General features: G+C 53.2%; 1 protein-coding gene across 1 annotated transcript in view; it reads left to right on the forward strand.

Annotated features, from left to right (window-relative positions):
* The first annotated feature begins 1,275 nt into the window (after positions 1-1,275).
* The window catches only part of FIGNL2 (fidgetin like 2), a 28,682-nt gene continuing 5,694 nt past the window's right edge, over positions 1,276-24,263 (forward strand). Inside the window, exon 1 of the mRNA XM_081126231.1 lies at positions 1,276-1,463. The gene's annotated coding sequence lies outside the window, so the exon portion shown is untranslated. The remainder of the gene's footprint in view (positions 1,464-24,263) is intronic.

Below are 24,263 nucleotides of genomic sequence, written 5' to 3' on the forward strand. Positions count from 1 at the left end.
GAGAACCGTCAAGCACTGCCCTTGGGTGGAACATAGATGGTCTTGGGAGCCTCATCATCTCCAGGAAGTCTATCTGGACCCTCCAACCTAAGCTCAGCCCCATCTACAACCTCCTGGGGCAAAATGGGTCCTGCTATGGGTCCCTCGCCCTGCATGCTTCCTTTCCTGGCTGGATCACTTCTGAAGCTGAAGCTTTGTGTCTGTGTGTCTGATAGAATTCTGTCTTTCCTTGGACTGGGAGCTCTACAAGGACAGGGATGTGCCTTTGAAACCCGGTTGGATGTCCCTAGCACCGAGCCCAAGGCGTGGCACAGAGCAGATGCTCAGTACGTGCCAGCTGAATGAATGCACCAATCAGTGAACACCTTTGGACACCTCGAAGTGTCCATCCTGCGTCTCCACCTTCCACCGTTCAGCATGTTTGGCCCAGAGGGAATGCGGCCTTCTTGGGTAAGTCCTTCAGTGAAGCACGTTTATAAGTCACACCCCACCCTCAGCTCCCAGGACCCGGGCTCGCACCCGCCCCGCACCCATGCGCTCAGAGCGGCGGACTCGCCGGGCTGTGTGTCCAGCCCTCTGCATCCTGGGCTCAGCCTGGTGCCAGAAGGTGCTCAGTCTACCTGGGGGCGGGGGATGAAAGCGTGAGTCCACGAGGCTTTGGCCAAGGGGCCCAGGCGGTCCCGGGAGGGGGCCTGGGAAGCTAGCCCACGGACGGGCCGGCCGGCTGCCTACGCCTTTGCCCTTCGACCCAGGAAGCCGCTCACACCCAGTGGACACGCTCCGCGGCCGCGGCAGAGTCCGGGCCTCCCCCTCGGCCGGCCGATCCCCCACCCCGACTGGGCCCGCCAGGCCTCCACCCGCACCCCAACTTCCCGCCTTGACGGCCAGGCAGAGGGGGCGGGCCTGAGAGTGCCCCCGGGACACTCTCCACCCCAAGGGTCATTGGCTAGCCGCCCCCCAGGCTAATTTATTTTAGAGCTTGTGGAGGGAGAGGGGCGGGGCCAGGCGGGAGGCCGAGAGGAGGGGCCGGCGAGCCCGGGGGAGGTGGGGGCGGGGCGGGGGCGAGGTGGGGGAGGGCGGGACGGAGCCGGGGCGGAGAGGGCCGGGGAAGGGGCGGGAGTTGGGGGAGGGAGGGGCATTAGGGGAGGGGAGGGGAGGGGAGGAGCAGGAGGAGGGGAGGGGAGCAAAGGCCTTCGAGGGAGGGTGCTGGGGGCGGGCGAGGGGAGGCGGGGGTGGGGGTGGGGGTCCTGCCTGCGGGGGGAGCCGGGGCGGCCCCTTGTCCGGCCACCCCCACTGCCCAGTCCCGCTCCCGGCCGCGGCGGCCGCAGCAGTAGCGGCTCCAGGATGGTGAGCGCCGCTGCCCTCCAGCCCCGGCCTGTCGCCCCCGGCCCGCGCCCCGGTCCCGGGGCCGGACGCCCCCCCAGGCCGCGCACACTCACCTAGGACCCGGCCGGGATGCCGAGGTACGGGCCGCGGGCCAGGCTGGGGCAGGCGCGGGGGCGCGCGGCCGGGCGGGGGTCAGGGGGTGGTGACCGGTCGGTCGGTCGGGGTGTCGGGAGCTTTGTCCGCGGGCGCGGGACAGTGCGAGGGCCGGAGAGGGCGGGGGCTGCGGGTCGCGGGGTTCAACTAGGCGGGGGTCGAAGGGCAAGGCCAGCGAGAGACCCAGGCGGGTGCTCGGGATCCGAGGGTCACTTCCCGGGGGGAGGGGGAGGGCAGAGAAGGGTATCTCCTCTCCGCCGCCGACGGGCACCCTCTTCGCCGCCCCCTTTGGTGCGGAGGCTGCAGCAATAGCGAGCAGCCGGCTCTGGGGGGAGCCTGCGGGATTGGGGGGTGGGGAGCCAGGATTTGCGGGTTCGGGTCCCAGAAGGATCCTGCGTCCGGAGCCCGAAGGCCGGCCCGCAGGCCCCTCCCACTCCATCAGGTCTTTGTCCAGCGGCCCCTGTGGGGGGTGGGGTGGGGGGGCTGGGTTCCCGGCCCGGAGATTCCCCGGCATCGTGACGGGGCAGTGACAGGAGACTGAGGCCACTTCGGGCCCGCGCCCCCGATGCCTAGCCCTTCCTTTCTTCTCCTCTGGCCCGGGAGAGCACAGACCCCGCCTCAGGGTCAGGGTGCTGCAGGAAGCGGCACTTACCTTCCCCCGTGGGCTACGGGCTACCAGGGAGACCCACGGAGCCCCTTAAACTTCCCCACTCCACGAGCCCACTCTTGCCTACACAGACTCCCTTGCTACGAACTCGCTCTGTAAAGGGCACACAGTAGGTGCTCAGCAAATGTAGGTCCCCTTGCCCGGCCCGCCTGCAGGCCCGGGGCCCCTCCTGGGCGGAGGAGGCCTGGGAAGGGGTCTGCGCGAGGGGGAGTGCGAGCGGCCCGGAGCCCGCGCCTGCGGCAGCGGGGACGCGGGGGTGGGTGCACGGGTGGGTGGGCTGTTAAAGGGACGGTCACTAAATCAGGATTAGGCCGCGGGGCTGTCAGGCTGCCTGGCCCTGTCTCCATGGATACCTAATTTGGAGGCGAACAGAGGACGGAAGAATGTTTGTGTCGTCCTCCGCGGCGGCTGGGCAGTCTCCGGACCCCGGCCGTGCAGCGAGGAACCCGGACCGGGTTCCAGCTCCATCCTGGGCCCCTGCGGCGGCAGAACTTCTCGGTTCTTGGGGTTCAGGGCCTTCCTCGTGGGTTCTTTGGAGTGGGCCGGGTGGTGCTGGGGTCCGAAGAACTCTGACCATGCACAGGGAACCCCAGACCCTCCCGAATCCCACCTGAAACCCCTGTGCATCCTGTTGGACACGGCCGGGCTCGGGGGCGGGGGAGGGGGGCAGGGGTTCCTCTGAGCCCCAGCCCCGGAGCTTGTCGTCGGGAGCAAACGCCGGCCTCCCCTGTGCCTTAGCCCCAGAGGACGGGCGGGCTGGGCGGCTGGGTGCCGCGGACCTGAGGGGACCCAGCGGCCGCGCGGGTCCCGGGCCGCGGCCGGAGCTGCGGGGCAGGAGGCGGGGCGGGGCCTCCTCGGGTGGGCGAGAAGGGGCGGGGCTCGCCGGCGGGCGGGGCTGGGCCGAGTGACAGGCCTCGTAAATCCCCCTTTCCCATATTTAACGCCATTTCATTTATTTCCACTTGATTCCATTGGTGCCCGCAGCAGCCGCCCTTGTAAGGAGTGACCCCTGTGCCCTCGCTGTAGTGTCTTCTGGGGGAAAGCCCACTTGGGCCAAAGGGAATTTAGCTACCTGGGACAGGGGAGCCGCTCCTGGAGGGGCCCACGTAACCCCCATTCCTCAGGGGGACACCCATCTTCCGAGGAGAAGACGGGGCTGAGAGACACAGGGGCGGGCAGGGCCAAGGGTCCTGGGACCCGACAACGCCAGTCCAGGGACCGCAGCGGGGCTGGGAACACCCCCGGTGTGTTGTTCTCAGAGCCCTTACTAGCCTTCCTCCTACTCCTCGTGGCTGCAGCATTTTACGGAGCGAGAATCCCCTCCCCTGCCCTCCCCTCCCCCACCCCACCCGGGCTGCAGCTTTATTGCTGAGATCTCAGGCTCTCCACGCAATTTCACGCCTCTCTGCCTTCGCTCTTGCTGTTCCCTCGGCCAGACGCCGCCCCCGTCGTCCGTGTCCTCCACAACCTGCTCATTCTTCAAGGCCGGGCCCGGACGCCACGCGTCTCCGCTTAGTTCCCCGGAGCCCCGGCGCTCGCTCCTCCCTCCGCGTTGCCGGGACCCTGCACCTGTGCCTCCTGCAGCCTTTGTGGCCGAGTCCGCACCAGGCCTCGCCTCCGGGAGGGTAGAGGTGGAGCGCGCACTTCGCTGCACACTGCCCCCATGCGCCCGGCGCGGGGCTTCCGCACCTTATGGGTACCCCATAAATAGCTGTTGGCTGAATTAAAGGGCTTTTATAAGGACAGCCTGCAAAGCATAGAATCTGGACATTTTCAGGAAAATAGTTCTGTGCTCCTGGGTGGGTGGAGGCCCCTGGGTGGGTCTTCTCCCCTCTTTGCTGACTCTCCCCCTCCCCCAAGTCAGGGAGGACTTTGCCCCTTCCTTTCCCCACAGACCAGCATTCTTTCCCTGCCATTATCATCCTGTTAAACAGAGAGGCCAGTCAGGATCCATATGGATCACATTAACAATTGCTTATTATCTGGGCCAAGACTGCCCCCACTCTCCACCCCCAGCTCCTACTGCTGCAGTTGCTGGACCCTTAGGAGCCCGGCCTCCCCGCCTCCCCCTCCCCCACCATTGGTCAGCCAGGGAGGCCAGGGGACAGGCTGGTCTCCCTCACCCTCCCTGTGCCTTCTAGCAGAACTTTGCTTCTTCTTGACTTGGCTGGCAGTTAATGACTCCTTTACCCCGATTTAATGAAAAACAGGTTCCCTGCAGGAGCACAGCTCAATAAGGTTTCAGGGCTGCAGCAGGGAGAGGTAGATGGGAGGCCCAGGTGCACCTGTGGTCTGCAACAGGCCCTGCCTTCCAGTGGACAGAGGCGAGCCCCACTAGGCTGACCATGGCGTATACTGGTGTCTTCTGCCATCTTAGCCCTCGGCTGGCTTTGCTCTCTTATGGGAGCTGGCAGGCTAGTGTGGAAGATCAAGACAAGAGAGACCCTGCAAGACTGTGGAACTGGGTCCCAAGCCTTGTGCTGCAGTCAAAGAAGCAAGAAATTTGAAAGTTTCCTGGAGCAGCAACTGAGTTAGCCTTGAAGGTTGGGAAGTAGTTTATGTTGAAATGCATATAGCCCAAGAATACTAAGGATAGAAGGGGCCTTCAAGGTTATCCAGCCTGGGGGTCCATAACTTTTTTTTATCTATAGCCCTCCCCCAAGGAACCAGCAAAAGCTATCCCCAGAAAAATGCACTTGCATCATGTGACATCAGACTTTGCATTCTTCTTTAGAGGGTTCTTGGACCCCGCTGAAGTCCATGGGACCCTACATCCAGAAGCCCTCACCCTAGTCCAGCCCCCTCGGAAGCACTGAGGGCAGGGCTGAGCCTTCAGCCCACCACTCCTGCCTTCACATGTGGTGCTGTCTCACGGTCTTATTACTGGCAGGTGGACAGGATGAGCTAAGGGATCAGGGGTAGTGGATCAAGGTTAGGGGCCAGGCTTTGAATGGGAAAGGTTCCCACTGCCCAGGCTGGGGTGTGGGTTCATCATCTCATCTGTGAGTGTGTTGCCTGGAGAGATGGTGTTTAGGGCTTATTTTGTTTTAGGATCTATTTGTCCCCAGGAACCAGGATAAGTGGCAGGAAAATCTAGCTTCTCCAAGCATTTCATAAGTGTCTTGATAAATCATAGCTAACACTTATAAAGCACTTATTAAATACTCTATATGTCATCTGTGAAATGGGACCAAGAACAGTGCCTACCTCATAAGCACTATTGTGAAGATCAAATGAGACATGAGCCAGAGCTGGAATTAATCAGGGATGGATGGGAAAATATGATAAAGAGGCTGCTCAAACCTGTTTTGAGCACCTGCTGTCCTGGGTGTACCTCAGCCAAGCTCCAAAGGGTTCCCAGCTTGGGTTGGGGATTCCTGGGCACCTGTGTACCAGGCCCTGAGCCAGACCTTCACACCTCAGTTCTTCCGTAACAACCCTCAGCTTCTCTCCTGGCCAGGGAGGATCAGAGCACGCCCCTGGCCCTGGTAGTGTTTGCTTTGCCACAGACACCTAGTGTAACGCATGGCTACACTCACTGCACACTCAGCAGGGCTGTGTGCCAGGCCCTGGGTATTTTATCCAGGCAACCATTCACCCAACAACCATTATTTTTGGATGTGATCCCACTGTGGGGGACCAGTGAAGAGGCAAAGGGACAGGCTATGCTTTCAGGGCCACTCTCCTTGTATTCCCTGTATAGAAGGGAGCCACTGAAGGCTTGTGAGCAGGGGAGTGACCAGCACAGAGCTGTGGAATGGGCACAGAATGGATTGGAGAAGAGACTCAGGGAAAAGACCAGTACTTGACAGCCAGGCCTTGCATCATTGGTGGAGTTTCAAAGAGACTGAGTTTCCCCAGGTGCAGGCTGTTCGTAGATGACAGAGACCCTAATTCAGTGGGAATTAGTGGGAAACTGGGAGAGTCTCACTGCTGCTGACTGGCCTATCTGGCCCTTGGATGCTCAAGAGTCTGGATATTTGTTCTTTTTTCCAGGCCAGTGGGGAAAGAAAAACTTGTGGGATTCAGATTATAGTGAAAAAAGAACACCCCGCCCCCTTCATGAGGTTCTGCCTGGCCCCTACCCAGTCTGCTTGTGGTTTTCCTGGGAACTCTGGCCACCAGGGGAAATCGCCCCTTCCATTCAGCTCCTCAGAGAGACAGCATTCATTAGTGACCACACCCTCACTCCTCTAAAAGGGGATCCTTTTCCAGACCGACTGAGCCCTGTGTGGGATGCCGTTCTTATGCCGCTGTCTTCCATACCGTAGCCCGCTTTAGGCTGGGGTCGTAGGGGCAAGCTCCCTGCTGGGAAAGATGGGGCTGCCTGCCTCTTTGGGTTGGGAAAGGCAGCTGGAGGACTGGGGAGGGTGGTCAGTTTAGTGTGGGACTTGTGGGGTTTATAGTGCCTGCTAGACGTGCAATTGGGGATGGCCCAGAAAAACTGCAGAGAGGAGGGGAAGAGCCCTTTACCCTTCCCAGGAGAGGCCCTCCCAGTAGAGACAGCCTCTTAGGCTGAATGCCTGTACTGATGGGGAGCTCATCACATCTAGAGATAACCCAGGTGTTCTCAGACAGCTAACATTAAGCCAAACATCTTTCATGGAGGATTTGCCTCATTCGAGGATGGAGAGGAATGGCGGGGCTGCACCGAGCTGTGCCGTCTGCCAGCAGATAGTCTTTCAGGTGTTCAGACATATTCGATTGTCAGGAGTCTCTCTCCCTAGTCAACACTACCCATTCCCCTAGCCCTGGTCATCGGCAGGTGGCTGCCCTGATTCTCCGATCACTTACCTCAGGGTGTGGCAGTGACTGTCACCAGGGCCTGGGGTCTCAGACCTGCCATGACTTATTTGGTGCCACGAGAAGCACTTTGAAATGTCTGAACTCTGTGGTTGGGGGCTGGGTATGGCGGGGAGTCGAGGGAAGGGGACTCCGGGGGGCAGGGGCGATGAGAATGGTGGGGATCAACCAATACCTCCATTTTCTTACCTGATAAGTGGAAGAGGCAGAAAAGTATCTGGAGCCAGACTGCCTGGGTGGGTGGCACCACGTCCTAGCTTGGTGACCTAGACATGTTAACTGTGCCTCAGTTTCCTCTTCTGTAACACGGGAATAACAGTAGCACCTGCTTCCAGGGTTATTGTGAGGATTGAATGAACTAATGTGTGTCAAGCACTTAGGACAGTGCTTGGCATGTGTTGGGATCCATACAGGAGCAGACAGAAAGGGTTGCTGTGGTTGTTCAGACTTTGCCTAGCACCCTCCCCCCAAGTTCTCATTCTCTGTTCCTGTGACCCTGCAGGTGTGGGGGGCCACCCCCTTGAGGACAACCCTGCCCACTCACACCCAGGTAGACCGGCCAGGCTGCATAGCTGGAGTTACTCAGCTCAGCACCCCAGGGCTGGGAAGGATGAAGGGGGGGACAGAGGCACCACTGGGGAAGCCTGGCTGGGCTGCCTGGGCCTGCTTCCTACTTCGGCTCAGGCCTGGCCCTGCAGGGGTGTGTCTTTCACCCACCCCAGGCACTGAGAGGGGCACATATTGGGGCCCAGGAACATAGGATCACCCAGACATTAAAGCTTAAGTTTCTTGGAGGTCACATGCCACCTAAATGGACTCAAGTCAACCTTGGGTCTTAAACTTGGCTGGGTGGGTGGGGCTCTAGTGTCTCCAGCTGAGGCATGTGGTCCATGACCTCTGACGAGTTCATGGATAGAACTGTATTTCAATGCTTTAATTCCCTCTGTAGACCGATGTATTTTTAAAATGTATCTTTCCCCAGCTTTACTGAGGTAAAATTGACAAAGTAATCCCAGGTATTATTATTTTTTATTGAGGCATAATTGACATATTGGTTTCAAGTGTATAACATAATGATTCAATATTTATATATATTGTGAAATGATCACAAGAAACCTAGTTAACATTTGTCACTATACATAGGTATATTTTTTTCTTCTGTATTTTTATCTTATGTGTTGAAAAAGTATTTTTGAAAACAGGCCACATGTTTACCAGACTGAAAAAGGGGCCTATGACTGCAAACTGGTAACGAGTCCTGAGCTCATCCTCCATCTCACACCCACGCAGGGCCAAGTCCCTAGGGACACAGAGATGGGCACTGGGAGGGCTTACCCAGCCCTGGGTAACTGGTGCCTGAGCTGGACAGTAACCACAGCCTTTCCACCTGGTGCTTGACTGGAACCCACCCGAGGCCCTTCGAGCCTTGTGCATAGCTGTCACTATCTCCATATGTGGTGAGACGCCCCAGGGTGGGGTCAGCTCCAGCCAGGGCAAAGTACAGGTTTCAACTGCAAATCTTGCCTCAATGCCTCAATGAAAAAGTGCCTTAATGAAAAAGTAATGAATCTTTCAAAAGAGGACTTACTTATAACAAGTAATTCCTATAGTAAAAAGTACTCCAAAGGCCCTGCTCTCACCATCATGGCCTCAGACAAAGTTTTCTGAGGGAGGGGGCTTCGGGAGGGAAGAGGACATGATGGAAAGGGAGCAGGAAGGGGCTGCTGGGCTAGAGAGCTGCTGTGCAAAGGCCCAGGGGCAAGGGTGTCTGAGCAGGGGAGGTGACATCGACTCTAAATAAAGCCTTTGAGTGGCAGGGCAGATGTTCAGGGGACCAGTCCAGGCACCCAAGAGGGAGCCAACAATAGTATCAGAGTCAAAGTGGCCTAACAGCCTGGGAGCGCCCCAGCTGCAGAACTGGGAAGGCAGCATTCTAGGCAGAGGGACAGACAGAGCAAAGGCCTGGACATGTATGGCCTAGAAAATGGACTGCTGTGGCTGGAGGGACTAGAAGAGACCAGAATGGCAGGGTCCAAGACTGGAAGGAAGGAGAAACTGACCCACTGCTGGTGCCAGGCTAAGGGCTTTGCTGTCTACTCCATGGGGAGTGGGGGTTGAGTGTTTTATATAGAAGGACCACTTGGCAGCCATCCAGATAAGGATTAGGAGGGCAGAGACCTGAGTTCCGAGGCTGGGCCAGCTGTGGTGGGGGGTGAGAGAGCTGTGGGTCATTTTGGAGAGGGTGTCAAGGGTACTCAGTGACCAGCTGGATGGGTGGAGGCTGCAAGAAGTGGAGATGCAGGGCCTCCAGGGTATCACGGCTGGGTGAATGCACAGACTCTGGAGACAGAAGGCAGAGATGTTTTCCTTGGGGAGTCTGAGGTCTTAGTGGGCCTCCAGGGGGTCCTGTAGAGTCTCACCTGGACCCCTAAATCTCCCTGCTAAAGTTCCCAGGGACCATGAAAAGTGTGGCTCAGGATGAAGTTGGGTCTGGTGTGGTGGGCTCCCAAGAGGACCTGAAGGGGCATGTGACCTTGCCTGGGAAGTTTCTAAGAGGCAATTTGGGGGTGGGGTGGGCATGTCAAGGTCCTGGGGCTCCTCCCTCTGTTGGCAGAGAAGGAGCTGGTGAGAGATGCCCCAGGACATAGGTCAGAGGAGTCAGGGTTCAGGCTAGGGCATCCTGGGAAGCTGTGGTTTGGTACTCAGGCTACATTTTCAGTAATGGTGAGTTCAGTTCCCCCACGGCCTCTGCAGACCCACCTGACAGTCAATCAGTTAGGGGTGACAGGGACTTTACTCCCGCAAGGCAGTGCTCTCCACTCTGGGGCCCAGCAGGCAACTTGGAAATTGCTCTTCTCTCCTTGAGTCTCTCAAGCTCATTGGGTCTTTTTGGCATCAGAAAGCATCCTCCCTTCTCTGTCCCCCCCACTCTTTCCAAGGCTAAAGCTCCTAGCCAGCCCTCTTAGGAGCCAAGTCAGAGCCTACCCTGGTGTCCTGCTCCAGCCCCTAATCCCCCTCTAGCCAGTCTTGACAGTACCATCCTTCCTTCAGTGCCCTCATGCCAGCCTGCGAGGCAGCTGCTCCCTTCTCCTGCTTCTCACTGGAAGAAACAGAGAGGTTGAGACCCCTGTCCCACATCTCAGAGGCTGACTCACTCTCTGCACCAGCTGAGCCACAGGAAGGCGGTGGGACTCTGAGCCCTGGGCCTGCTAGTGTGGGCTTAGAGACCCTAGCCCTGGGTCAGTCTTTCAGGCTGGCCTTCAGACACCTGTCTAACTCAAGTTGCTAATGAGTCCAGCCTGCATTTGTGGGTCCCTGGGAGCAGCCAGTGAAGGTGAGGAAAAGGGAGAAGGGGAGGAGTGTGCCCTGCTGTAGAATGGGCTTGCACCATAGCCCCCACCTAGCAGCCTCCTGTGGGGACTGATTGACATGGGGAACAAGCCCCAGTCCAGTATGCAATGGCCTCTGCGAGACAACAGCCCAGCCTTCCAAACTGTCTGGGATGCACAGACATAAGGTGACTCCCCCCTCCTATTCTATCCCTCCCAGGGCCCAGGAGTTGAAGTCTATCCCTAACCTACTCCATCTAAGCTTAAGTAGTGAGAGGAGGGTGGCAGGGTGGGCAGTTCCCAGCCTCAAAGACTCATTTAACTTGGCTGCATGAAAACTTGTATTTGCTCCATGCAGCTCCTCTCAGGCAGTCATTAGGGAGAAGCAACTCAGCCTTTTTGGCCCTTCATGGAGGGTGAGTGCCCGATAGCCTGGACCTCCCAGAGGTACAGTTGGTTTAAAAGTGGATGCTTTTTCACCAGAGTGGTTTTCAGTTCCTGAAATTCCCAGCAGCCTAACTAAGTGAAGGGAACAAAGTTTAGGGAGGTGAAGACAAATTGTGTTTTCTTCTGGGAAAAGGACAAGGGTAGTAACTAGGCTAGTTCTCCCTTTCTGGTGTCTTCAGGGAGATGGGTTGGAGACAGGTGTCCCACCCCACCCCCTGTTCCTGGATTTGGCCTAGCCCGGGGGCCGAGAGGGGGGAGCAGAAAAGGGCTCAGCACAGCCCCCAGCAGCACAGCACCAGGAGGGGCAGGAGAAAGCCTGGAGGAGCTGTTGGAAAGAAGGGGGTGGGCTGAGAGTAGGGATTCAGAGCTGGAAAAGTGATTAGTTGTGTTGATGAGGCTGAAGTCAGCTCTGGCAGTCCCCGGGGCAGCACAGGAGAGAAAAAGAGCTGTTATTCACAGAGGACAAAGATGGCTGCTAGGTGGGCCACCCCCAAAGGCAGCCAGATCACAGGGGTACAAGCAGCCCTGGGGATGATGCCTCTTATGGGGATTCAGGGTGGGACTGTGTCTGCAGATAAAATATTGGGAGCTTGTGACCTGGGTCCAGCTCCTGGCTCCCCAGGACCTTCTGCAAAAGTAGGGGAAGCCCAGGAGCAGCCCCCAACCTCCTGGGGTGGTAGATGGGTCGTTTGATCAGCGAGTGTGTAAATTGGGATTTTATGGATCGCTTATCCTCTGCTGGAGCTGAGGCCCCCAAATTCCTCTGTGCCCCACAATGCTTAATCTAGTCCTGAGCTCTCCCTGGGAGGGAAGCGGGGATAGCTCCCCACAGGCCCTCACCCCTCCTGCTGTGTTTCCTCCCAAGGCCCCAGGCTTTGTCATTGCAGGTTGAGCGGTTCAAATGTGCTAATACATTCCCTGGGGGCCACTGGGCAGTGGGACTTACCCTTCAGTGCTGTGATTGGCCAGAGAGACCATGGGGGGGGGGGGGGAGTTCTTGGCAGCAGCAGCAGCAGCAGCTCTGTGTGTGTGTGTGTGTGTGTGTGTGTGTGTGTGTGTGTGTGTGTGAGCACGCACTCACTCGTGTCTGTCTGGGGGGAGGGGGGGGAGGGTGTCCAGCCCGTGCAGATCACTGGGCAGAGACAAAGGATCCTCATCTACCCTGAAACAAGGATTAATACCAGAACAGACCTCCTCCCTACCTGGTCAAGCGGGTTAGGGAGCCTACCTGTCCATCCTTATATCCTCTTCTTATATCTTGACATGGTGGGGACTGATTGAATGTGTGTTGAATGGATGAGTGACTGCATTTTTAACTGTGGCTGTTTCTTCTGGAATAATCCAGCACCTACAGATTCCTAAATCTCCTCCTAAGAGTCCTAAGTGGCCCCTCCTCCCCACACTGAGATTGGCTTTAGCCCAAGCCGGGGCTGCCGCAAGGCCGGACATGAGGGACTGGCCAGGCCTCAGGGGACACAGCTGTGACCCCCGGACTCTGTTGCCACTTGAGAGTGCTTTCACTGTGGTCACGTTTCTCCCTGCTGGCCCCCATCTGTCCTTGGGATTTGATGAAGATGAGGATGGTAAGCCAGGGGGGATGGGTGTTGAGCAGCTGATGGGGGAGGGAAGGAAGCACAGCCCAAAGGGCAAGATGACAAACTGCCCTGTGGGACTGCCCTCTGCTCCGCTTCAGCCTGCCCCTCCTCTGGTGGCAGGCAGGAGAGGCTGGGCTGGTGGGGAGCCCCTTCCTCCCTCCTTCCTGCGGAAGCTGGGGCCTAGCCTTGCCATTAAACTGCCTAGGAAACCTAAGGAAAGGAGTCTGAGTCTAGGGAAGTCTACCTGGAGATCCTAGAAAGTGTGACTCCTAGTTCAAGAGAAGGCTGTGGAGGTTCCCCTCATAGTGGGAAGCGCCCTGGCTTCAGAACCAAGTGCTGGTTGGGATCAGAGCCTCGCTGTCCAGTAGAACTTTCTGAGCTGACAGGGGTGTTGTGTGTCTGCACTGTCTAATCCAGTAGCCACTACCACACATGACTACTGAGCACTCGAAGCGTGGCTGGTGCTGTAGAGGAACTGAAATTTTAATGTACTTTAACTTTAATAATATAATTTTATTTTTAATAATAATTTAAGATTTAAAATAATACATTTTAGTGAATTTAAATTTAAATAGCCACCTGTTGCTAGAGGTTGTGATTTGGACAGCATAGGATTAGAGTCTAATGCTATGTGTTGAGAGGTAGAAGCCAAATGCTTGGGTGCAAACCCCTTTCTGGCTGTGTGACCTTGGGCAGGGCTCTTCCCAGAATGGGTGCTCCCTCCCCAGTCTGTCAGACTGCCTAGCCCCTGTGTGATCATTTGCAGTTAGGGAATTATCCACTCCTATGGGTGGCTGAACTGCTCTTAAGAGGTCCTAGGCCAAACACCCAGGGAGAGACCAACAGCCCAGGGTGGGAAAGGAGTGGCTGTACGGGGCTCTAGACTTTGCAGCATTCTTAGGAACTTCCACGGGGTTGTCACTCCTAGAAGGCTTCCTGGAAGAGGGAGGCTGAAGGCACAGTTGGACTGGAGCTGTGCCTGAGAGCGAAGCTCTGAGATGGCCATGCATTTGGTGCCTAAGCACCTTGGTCAAGGCTGGGAGAGGGAAGGGCTGGCAGAATGTTCTAAGAGTCCCAGCTTCCCCTCTTACTAGGTGTTAGGATCTTAGGAGAATCACTCCTCCTCTCTGAGCTTCCATTTCCTCTTCTGTAAAATGGGGAGAATATGAGTTATCTGGCAGAGAAGTTGCAAGAGTGAAACTGAATGGTAACATGAAAGTTTTTTGCAAACACTAGCAGGCTGGGAGAATGGGAAGGTTTATCCTCAAGGGTGCTGGGCCCCTGGCCTGGCCTCTCAAGACAACAACAGATGGTCACAGCCTGTCTGTGGCCCTGACCGAGGACATAGGCAGGGATTTCTGCACTTTCCCCTCCCCCCAGTGTGTGTGCACACAGCCCAGATGGGGGCCGCTTGCCCAGCCTCACTCAGGCTGACCTCCTGCTGTTTGGCATTTGACATATGAAGAGTACAGGTCCAGAGCACACCCCCACCCACCCCCATCCCAGAGAGGAGCCAGCCTGGCGGGGAGGCCTCACTACCTTGAGGAAGCAGGATCCCAAGGGCCCTGATCTCTTTACCATGTGTCCGGTGGCCTTTGATGGGAATTCCATTGCCCCTTTTGTCCTCTCCTGGAGGCCTGGCTGGGGGAAAGAGAGGAGGAAGGTTTAAAATAAAGGAGGCTAGTTGGGGTGCCTGGCTGCTGGGCTGGGCGCCCTTCAGCTGCAGCAGGCACCCTTTCCCTGTCCACCTGAGGTAACTCGCTGGCTTTGCCTCTTGCCACCCTCACCATCTCACTGGGCTCATATTTACTCATCCTAACTTTTTCCTTTATTTGGACACAGAGGCAGTTTCAAGCCTCTTTGCTCATTAGCCATCCAGCCATCCCTCCATGATACAGGTCTAGTAAGAACTTATTGTGTGTCAGGCACTGTCCTAGGTGCTTGAAATAGAACAGTGAACAAAACAAAGTCCCTGCTCTCATTGAACTTTCTAGTGAGGATAAAGCAGCAGGTAGCTCAGCTTCTGATGAGTGCTACAGAGACCATCAGGTGAGGGGGACAGTGAGGTGGTGGTTGAGCAGAGACCTGAAGTGAGGGTGTTTGTGAGCCATGTGGAGCCCTGGGGAAAGGCTGTTGCAGGCACAGAGCACAACAAGCGCCCCAAGGTGGGAGCAAGCTGGGTGTGGGGGATCGGCGAGGAGGCCAGCACAGCTGGAGGGAGGCCCAAAGGTAAGGGGACGCAGATCATTAGGACCTGGTAGGACACTAGGAGGACTTTGGCGGCCTTTTTTCTGAACAAGAAAGGAGCCATTGGAAATTTCGAGGTAGAAGAATGATATGATCGGACATGTTTTCCAGGGTCATGGTGGCTGCTGTGTTGAGAATAGAGAGTGGGGGACAAGGGTAGAAACCGGGAGGTGAGATAGGAGACTACTGCAGTCATCCAGGTGAGAGGTGTCACTGGAGGTGGTGAGAAGTGGTTACAGTTTGGATAGATTTTGAAGCCAGGGCCAATCTGATTTGCTGGTCTGAGGCATGAGAGATAATTAGAGATGACCTCAAGGTTTCTGGTCTGAGCCGTAGAAAGGATGGAACGGCCATTTCCTGAGATGGGAAGATGGGGAAGGGGGCGGGGGGAGGTTGAGGAAGTCAGAAATTTGATCTTTGGACATGTCAATTATTCCAATTAAATATTGGAGGGGAGGTGTTGGTAAGAAGGTTGAATAACCCAGTGGGAAGTGCCTGGGAGAAAACTAGGCTCGAGAACCAAGTTTAGGAATCCTTAATGTATAGACCACGGTCAAGGCCACAAGACTGGATGGGGTCTCTAAGGAATTAATGTGGAAAAAAGGTTCCAAGGACTGAGCCCGGGGCTCTGCAAGGCTCATGGGGGGGGGGGGTGAAAGGAGGGCAAGACGGAGACTGAGGAGGCCAGGGGGTGGGGAGCACAGTGAGGCAGTTTCAGGAAGGAGGGGTTATCAGCTGAGACCAATGCTGCTGAGCTGAGGCCCACTGAGGAATGACCACCAGATTTAACGATGTGGTCAGGCACCACGCCGCACGCAGGCATGCAGGTGGTTGGAATGCCCAGGGTGAAAACCTGGCTGGGAGGGGTTCAAAAGAGAATGAGAGGAGAGGAATCAGGAATAGCAGTATAGGTGTCTTTCAAACTGTTTTTTGTTTTGTGAAAAAGTAAGCAAAGAGCCAAAGGATGTAGTTGGAGGGGGATCAAGAGATTGTTTTGAACATTTCCCCCCTAAGACAGGAGACTAGCAGCGTGTCTGTGGGCTGATGAGAATGGCAGAAGAGGGGAAATTGATCGTGTAGGAGAGGCGAGAATTGAGGGGACAACATTCTTGAGTGTTGAAAGGGGATGGGATCAATGGAAAAAGGAAGAAAACCCCCTGTTCTTGCCGTCAGGGAGGACTTTCTCCAGGTTCCCCAAGAAGGCAAGGCATCATTCAGGGCTGGAGTGGCCTGGGAGGATGCATGAAGGATAGGAAAGAGTTGGTTGGGAGAGGGAGGGCACTTCCAATGGGTGGGACTGTGTGAGCACAGGCATGTAGGCCTGAATGAGCAGGGCTGATATTTTTCTAGATTTCTTTAGGCCCTGTGCATGGAGAGGAAAGCTGGCTTGCATTTCATTTTTGGAGGGATCAAAGAAGCCTGGGATGTTCACAGACAATAAACAGGACAAGCAACTTAACCCAAGACATGAAGAGAGTCAGCCCAACAGTGACACACCTATCCTGACCATTCCCACTCCTCGGAGCCATAGCATGCAGCCCCCTCCCTCATCTTCCTATGTCTCTCCCCTCCCCCTTCCCCAGCTCCAGCTTCATCATTTTTCCAGCCAAGCAGTATAGGAACAGGGAAGAACAGTGCTTAGATCTTGTGTGTGGACCCCTTAGGGGTCTGCTCCTCAATCTGTATCCCTGCCTTACCACAGCCTGTAGAGGTGGGAAAAACACTGGCTAGACTGAGGAGGGCCCCATCCCGACCCTGGGCAAGCCACACTTCCTCTCTGGGACTCAGTTTTATCATCTGTAAATAGTATCTACTTAGGTGGGATGTTGTGGGCAATGAGTGAGTGATGACATGGATGTGCCAGCACTCCCTGCTCAGCTCTGGTCCCTCGCCTTCACCAGCCCCATGAATATACCTCAATGCTTTCCATCTTCAGACACCCATTTTAGGTGTTGCCTGATCCCTCCCTCCAAAAATAGCATTCACTGCCTCTGAACTTCCGGAACTCATTCTTTTCTCTTTCTTTCCCTCCCTTTTTCCTCCCCTCCCTCCTTCCACGACCACTTTCACCTTATCTTCTCTGTTACACTATGGAGTCTGTGAGGATGGGCCACAGTTTGGTCCAATTCTGCGTCTGTAACAGCTGACAGTGTGTGGCACACAGAAGGTATTGTGAAGGTGTTTGCGGACTGGCTAGAAACAGGACAGTGTACTGCAGAAAATGGGCTGCAGCCTTTGCAATGAGGAGTTTGCAGCTGCCTCTCTGGCCTCTTTGGGTTAATCCCCTAAACGTTTATGCTAGGCCCTGTACCAGGCCCTAGAGGGCCCCAGACAGGGTTGTAGGAGTCCAGCTGTGCTGGGGGCCACTCTCTGGCCAGAATTGGGGGAGGAACTTCCTGTGTGGTGGGTGCTAGGGCTGTGGCAGGTGACTGGTCCTTAGGAGTCCTTTTGTCACCCCTCCCTCTCCTCTTGCAGTAAACTGGGGGGGGCGTTTGGCAGGAGGGCAGGGCCCAGTGGATGGGGGAACAGTCTTGTTCAAGCTCTGCCTGGCTGCCAGAGACCCCCCTGGGGCAGCAGTTGTGTGCAGTAGACAAAAAGCCTGGGACAAAAGGCCTGTGGGAGCCTCGGTGAATAGATTAATGAGATTTCCATAGGAGGGCCAACAATGGGATTCTCCACTCCAGCCCCTTTGTCCCAGGCTGAGATAATGGAGCCCTGGGGAGCTTGCCCAAGAGAAGGCTGCATCAGCCCCTTCTCCACACTGGCCTGGAGCCGCCACACAGCTGCCCCTCCTTCCCCACCCCGCCCCCAGCCCTGTTGGGTCCAATCCTCTCCCTTCCTGTGGGTAATGGAATTCTGAACCTAGGATTTCTGTAAGATGGGGAAGGGTTGTTAACCGCCTTTAGGGAGTTGGAGGGGGCATTGGCACTGCATGGTTGGGGTCCCTTAAACTGCATCAAGTATAAAATTTACTTTAAAGGGGTTCCTAGCGAGAGAAAAGTTTCAGGGCCACCATCCACACCAGCTGTCTCACTTGACCACTGAAGAAAGGAAGCTTAGAGAGATTAGGTGTCTTGCCCATGGTCACACAGTGATGGCTCAGGATGTTTGCTGTCTGGGGATGACAGAGTGAGGGTGGAGGAGGAGTGTGGGAGGGGAGAACAGTCTCTTTACTCTCACACTACACTGCTTCACTTCTGACACCACTGTGTGGGTTTTCCACACCAGCCAATTCTGAAACACCAGCTGGATGCCCTACAAATTTAGCTAAATTCTGACACTATTTACCTGAGATAGCATCAGATCCCATAGGTTAAGGGCTCAGTCCCACAAGATTGCCCCAGTTCAGATGCTAATTGCAAGTTGGGATTATCACCTGTGCTTCTGACTTGTGGGCAATAAATCACAGGTACCCGTGTCCCCCTCGTTGGGTTTGATTAATTTGCTAGAGTGGCTCACAGAACTCAAGAAACCAGTTTACTTACTAGATTGTCAGTTTATTATAAAAGATGTAACTCGGGAGCAGCCAGATGGAAGAGATGGGCAAGGTATGTGGGAAGGACTGCAGAACTTCCATGCCCTCGTCCAGGGCACCACCCTCCCAGCACCTCCACATGTTCACCAACCCAGAACCTCTCTGAACCCCATCCTTTCAGTTTTTTGTGGAGGCTTCATTACATAGGAATGATTGATTCAATCACTGGCCGTTGGTGATTGAGCTGGGTCTCCAGCACCTCTCCTTTCCCAGGAGGAGGTGGGGGTGGGGTGGAGCTGAAAGTTCCAGTGCTCTAATTGGCTGGTTCCCCTGGCAACCAGTCTCAATCTTTAGGTTAACTAGGGGCTTTCCAAAAATCACCTCATTAACATAAGCTCAGGTGTGGTTGAAAGGGGCTTGCCATGAATAACAAGACATCCATTTTAAACTTGGTTCTCAAGCTACTTCAGGAACTGAGGGGCAAGAGACCAAACATAAGGAAATATGCTCCTGTTGCTCTTAGGCTTAGGAAATTCCAAGGGTTTGGGAGCTGTAAGCCAGGAACAGTGAATGAAGACTAAATATATATATTTCTTACTATAAGTCACACTATTACAGCCTGTGTCAGGCGGGGTGGGAATGCCCTCCTGGGTCCATGGGGCGTGAAGTCTGTGCACTGAGCATTTACGCCATTTGTGAAGCTGCATCACTTATCTCATGGACCCTGGAAGACTTCCTAAAAATGAGGGGTGGGAGTTTAAGGAACTTTTTACTTACCCTTCCATCTAGTAATTCCTTCCGGTACTATTTATTGCTCCTCTGAGTTTGGAGGACTGCACTCTGTGGGTGGAGTTAAGTGGATCCAGCCTCTTCTATGTAGAAGGGCGCTTGGCTTTTAAGGGTCTGCAGAGAAAGAGCTGCCTCAGGAGCCTGACCTTGCTCCCCAAAGGGTGCAGCTGATGTAAGTTACCTTTTTTCCACAGAGTCCCCGCCTGCTGGGCCCTAGGGAAGTCCACAGACCCAGATACAGAACTGTCTGCCCAGCCTAGAGGTGTGAATGCTTATCAGCTGGCATGTTTACAAGGAGAGGGACAGCTCTACTTGGGCTGTTTTGCCATGAGAGGACACAAATTCTCTTGCTGGGGGAGCACAGGCAACTTGGGACACTCAACCCCAGTAGGTGCTTCCAACTGCAGGTCTGAAGGGTAATATATAGCATTTGAGGCATAGCCACATGTTTCCATAGGGCCAAGGAAAAGAGGTAGAACAGGTCATGGCCTCAGTCTCTTCTCTGGCTGTGAATACCCGAGGGCTGGACCAGGGAGGCAGTGCAGTCAAGAGATAGGGCCTGGGCTCTTGGTCAGACTGTTGCAGTCAGAATCCTGCTCTACTATGTAATAGCCATGTGACCTTGGGGATGTATTAATCTCTCAGTCTCCTCACATGTAAAATGGGAATGATGACAATAGCATTGTTGTGAGGGCTACACAAGATAAAGCATAGAATAGGGGCTGGCTCTGCCCCCAGTGCGGGGTGATGGGAAATGGCATGAGGACTGTTCTATCATATCAGCTGGAATTAACCTCCTTCCCAGAACATTCTCCAAGTTTCCCCAACCCCAAGGGGAAGGGACTTATTCAGTCACTCAGTAAGGATAGGCCACTGCTTTGGTTCTTAATTATACCACTTATCACACTACTTTGTACCCCACACTGGACTGCATACTTTACATAACATTATTTTTTTGAATCCTCAAGACCACTCTGCAGGGCATATGTTATACCCTTTAACAGATGGAGAAATTGAGCTTCAGTGAAGTCAGGCAACCTGACCATGGTCATACAGTAAATTGAATCTGGATTCAAACCCAGGTCTCTGATTCTTTTTCCCAAGTCCCTGGGACTTTCCTCACCTCCAGCTCAGGTAATGCAGGGGACTGGAGTATATATAGTCTATGAACCTTAGAGGGAGGCAGGAACTCCAGGAGATCCCTCATGTAGGAGACTGAATGGCAGGAGCTTGTGAGCTAGGTCACAGGTAGGCCCAGAACCTTGTGTAAGAGCAAGAGGACTGTAACTGGCCTGGGGATGGGGGCAGGGAGACAGTATGCTCTACCCTAACCTCTCTGAGTGAGGGGAGGAGAGGGAGGCAAGGGGGGGAGACTGGTTGTATCAGAAAGCACCCAGCTGAGACCGGATTTAAAACCCCAGAGAGATGAGACAGAGAGTATAGTATATATGTATGTATACATGCACAGACATATGCACGTGTACCTGCAGCTGTGCACATCTCTGCACAGTCTGGGTGGTGTAGGCATGAATGCTGGAGTGTGCTCAGGCTCATGTGGGCCAGCATTCTCAGCCAGTGTGCAAGATGGCAAACTCACCTCCTCAAACGTCTGTCTTCTTGCCCTCCTTGGGCAATGACGCAGTTCCGTTCTGGTCAGACCTTTGTTCTTCCCTTGGAAGATGTGAGAGGAAGTCTTGAGATCCCATGCTTTGTGACTAAGTTCAGAAGTTGCGGACCAGTCCTCTGCTCCCTAGTTATACCACTAAAGGTCCTCTAGCAGAGGCTAGATCATTGCATTTAGACAATGACGCTTGAAAGGAGAAGGGGAAAAAAGATGGGCTGGTAGATATTGGGGGACTTAGGGTCCAGGAGGTCTTTTTGAAGATGGGAAACAATTATGCTTGCTGTGGGGAGGGAGCCAGGATACAGTAGTGGGGAGGAATAGTTAATTAATGGGGCAAGAGCCCAGATTGTACCAAGATGGGATCAAGGGCTGGGGCGGATGGACCCTCAGGCCTCCTGCCTGCAAAGTGGATGTAGATGTAGTTAAAGGTGAAAACAGAAAGCCAGAGGTGAGGGCAATGTGCCCTGGCTAAAATGAAAGAGAATTGCCTAGAGCATCTGAGGGGGTTGAGGGTGGAGATCAAGTGGGCTGGATGAGCTGCCAGGGACAAGGGCCCTCTGGGCAGAGACAGAAGCAGCTTGAGAGGGGCTAATCCTGGAGTAGATGAGACAGTGGGTTTGGAGAGCCACAAGTGGGTTCCTGGAGTCCACAATTCCTAGGTGGAGTGGTTCAGTGATGACCAAGGCCTGAGTGCTTGGCTTGAGGGTGGGGACTTGAGTGAAGAGGAGCAGAGGGTGTGGAAGGGGGTGAAGGAAATGCGTGTGGACAAGTCCAGACACAGAGCCTTCTTTCCTGTGTTTATGTATGTCCTTCCCCATCATTCCCAGTTTAATGTTAAGGGAAAGTGCTATCATCAAGGTCAAATCTCTTTTCTCTGTATTAAGGAGCCAAAGCACAGATAACAGTGAAGAGAAAAAAACAGGTTTAAGGGTCCATGTGGTAACATAATACAGGGTGGGGCAAACGTAGGTTTACAGTTGTGAGTACTCGAGACAGTTTATTCTTGTATTATTACTTATTATTGTATTTATCGTATTTTCCATATGAACAACTGTAAACCTACGTTTGCCCCACCCTGTATTTACATTTGTGTAACTCTGATGTTACCTCATATGACCCTGCAGCCAGACCACTTGTGAGTTCTGATGTCCCAGGAAGTTACCCCCTGACAGCAGGTAACGCCTCTGTGCTCTGAAGACTCTCCGTAGGAGCCGGAGAGCTGCATACCTGCCCCCACAGACCTCACTCTCAGCACTGCTGCCTCTGCCCTGCCTTCTCGTCTCTGGCGCGCAGGATCACCTCTTAAGGCGAAACAACCTTAAAAATTCCATTTTTTTGTCATAGGGGAGAAAAAGGGACATCTGTAATATTTTAAACAAAAATAAAATTTTTAAAAAATTCCATTTTTTAAGTGTTAGTATTTATGGCTCATGCCTTCCCTAGGGCATTGGGAATGAGAGTAAATAGTTTTATATTCAAAGATTGTGCTCTCCCGGAGGTGGTGCTGTCAACAAACTGCTGCAAGTAAGGGCAACTGAAGAGAACCTGAGAAGCAACTTGCTTATTTTCAGCCTCTTCTTCTACTCTCCCTACATACACCTACCCCCAAGCCTCTGTCATTTCTTGGTGCTCCTTCCAGGCTTGTAGTGTGTGATTATGTAGGTTGCTCACTGCACATAAGCCCTATTTCTTTAAAAAAAAAATAAAAAAATAAAAAATATATATATAATGTATGTATATATATACACACACACCCCCACACAAATATATGTGTATATATATATATATATATATATATATATATATATATATATATATCAATGATAGTATTACAGATGTCCCCATTTCTCCCCCTCCATCCAGCCCCCTACCCCCTCTTAGGCCTTTACCACATTATTGTCTGTGTCCATGGGCTATGCATATAAGTATGTAAGTTCTTTGGTTTTTCTCTTCTCGTAACTTTACCCCCCAACCCCTCTGAGATATATCAGTCTGTTCCAGGCCTCCATGCCTTGGGACTTATTTTGTTGGTCAATTTATTTTGTTCATTATATTCCACAGATAAGTGAGATCATGTGATACTTGTCTTTCTCTGACTGGCTTATTTCACTTATAATAATCTCCAGGTCCATCCATGCTGTTTCAAAGGGCAAGAGATCTTTCTTTTTTACAGCTGCATAGTATTCCATTGTGTAAATGTCCCACAGCTTTTTTTTATCCATTCATCTACTGATGGGCGCTTAGGCTGTTTCCAAATCTTATCTATTGTAAATAATACTGCTATGAACATAGGGGTGCATATATTCTTTGGTTGGTGTTTTGAGGTTTTTAGGATATATTCCCAGAAGTGGGACCAATGGGTCAAAAGGCAGATCCATTTTTAATTTTTTGAGGAAACTCCATACTGTTTTCCATAGTGTCTGCACCAGCCTGCACTTCCACCCCAGTAAAATAGTGTGCCGTTTTCTCCACATCCTCGGCAGCACTTGTTGATTTATTGATGGTAGCCATTCTGACAGGTGTAAGGTGATATCTCATTGTGGTTTTCATTTGCATTTCTTTGATGATTAGTGATATTGAACATTTCTTCATATGTCTCTTGGTCATCTGTATGTCCTCTTTGGAGAACAAGTCTATTCAGGTCCTTTGCCCATTTTAAAATTGGATTGCTTTTCTTCCTTTTTTTGAGTTGTATGAGTTCTTTATGTATTTTGGAAATTAACCCTTATCAGATGTATCATTGGCGAATATGTTCTTCCATACAGTGAATTCCCCTTCCATTTTGATGGTGGTTAATTTTGCTGTGCAGAAGCTTTTCACTTTGATGTAGTCCCATTTGTAGTCCTTTGTTTCTCTTGCCCTAGATGTATCGGCAAAAATTCTGCTACGTGAGATGTCTGAATTTTTACTGCCTATGTTTTCTTCTAGGATTTCTATGGTTTCAGGACTTACATGTAAGCCTTTTATCCATTTTGAGTTTATTGTTGAGTATGGTGTAAGTTGGTGGTCTAGTTTCATTGTTTTGCATTTGCCTGTCCAGTTTTCCCAACACTGTTTGTTAAAGAGACTGTCTATACTCCATTTTATGTTTTTGCCTCTTGTCAAATATTGACTACAATGGTGTGGATCAATTTCTGGGGTCTCTGTTCTGTTCCATTAATCTATATACCTGTTCTTATGTCAGTACCAGGCTATTTTGATTACAATGGCTTTGTAGTATAGTTTGATACCTGGTATTGTGATATCTCCAACTTTGTTCTTCTTTCTCAAGATTGCTGTGGCTATTTGGGGTCTTTTTTGGTTCAAAGAACTATTTCTTAAGGGGCATGATTCACATCATAGACACAGGTGTGTAGATTTATTAAGACAATTTTCAAGAAGGTGGCAATAAATTGTCTTGAAGAAGGGAATAGGGCATATGAGTTAAGCCAGCCCAGCTTTTCTGAATACATTGTACTCTGTACCTTTAAAGGTGCTGGAACCCTCTAGTGTGTCTGGTCAACTTGGTCCCTTATAATTCAAGGTCCAGTGAAGACACCACCTCCCTGGTGAGGCCTTCTCAATCAGGTGTGGTATGTTCCCCTGAGTCCCAGAGCTCTTGGCACACACCTGTATCTTCCCGCCTCACAGGATGTTCTGTGTCCTGCACCTTGCTGAACCATCATATTCACCTTACAATTTGCCCCCCATTCCCTGCTGAGCACAGCACTTAGTATTTGTTGAAGAAAGAATATTGAACCTGTAAGGTTAACTTATCAGAAGCTTAGCTTTGAGAAATACTCATCAGCAAAAACCATCTCTAGTATGC

Source organism: Miniopterus schreibersii (genome assembly GCF_964146895.1).
Source record: "Miniopterus schreibersii genome assembly, chromosome: 2".
NCBI lineage: Eukaryota > Metazoa > Chordata > Mammalia > Chiroptera > Miniopteridae > Miniopterus > Miniopterus schreibersii.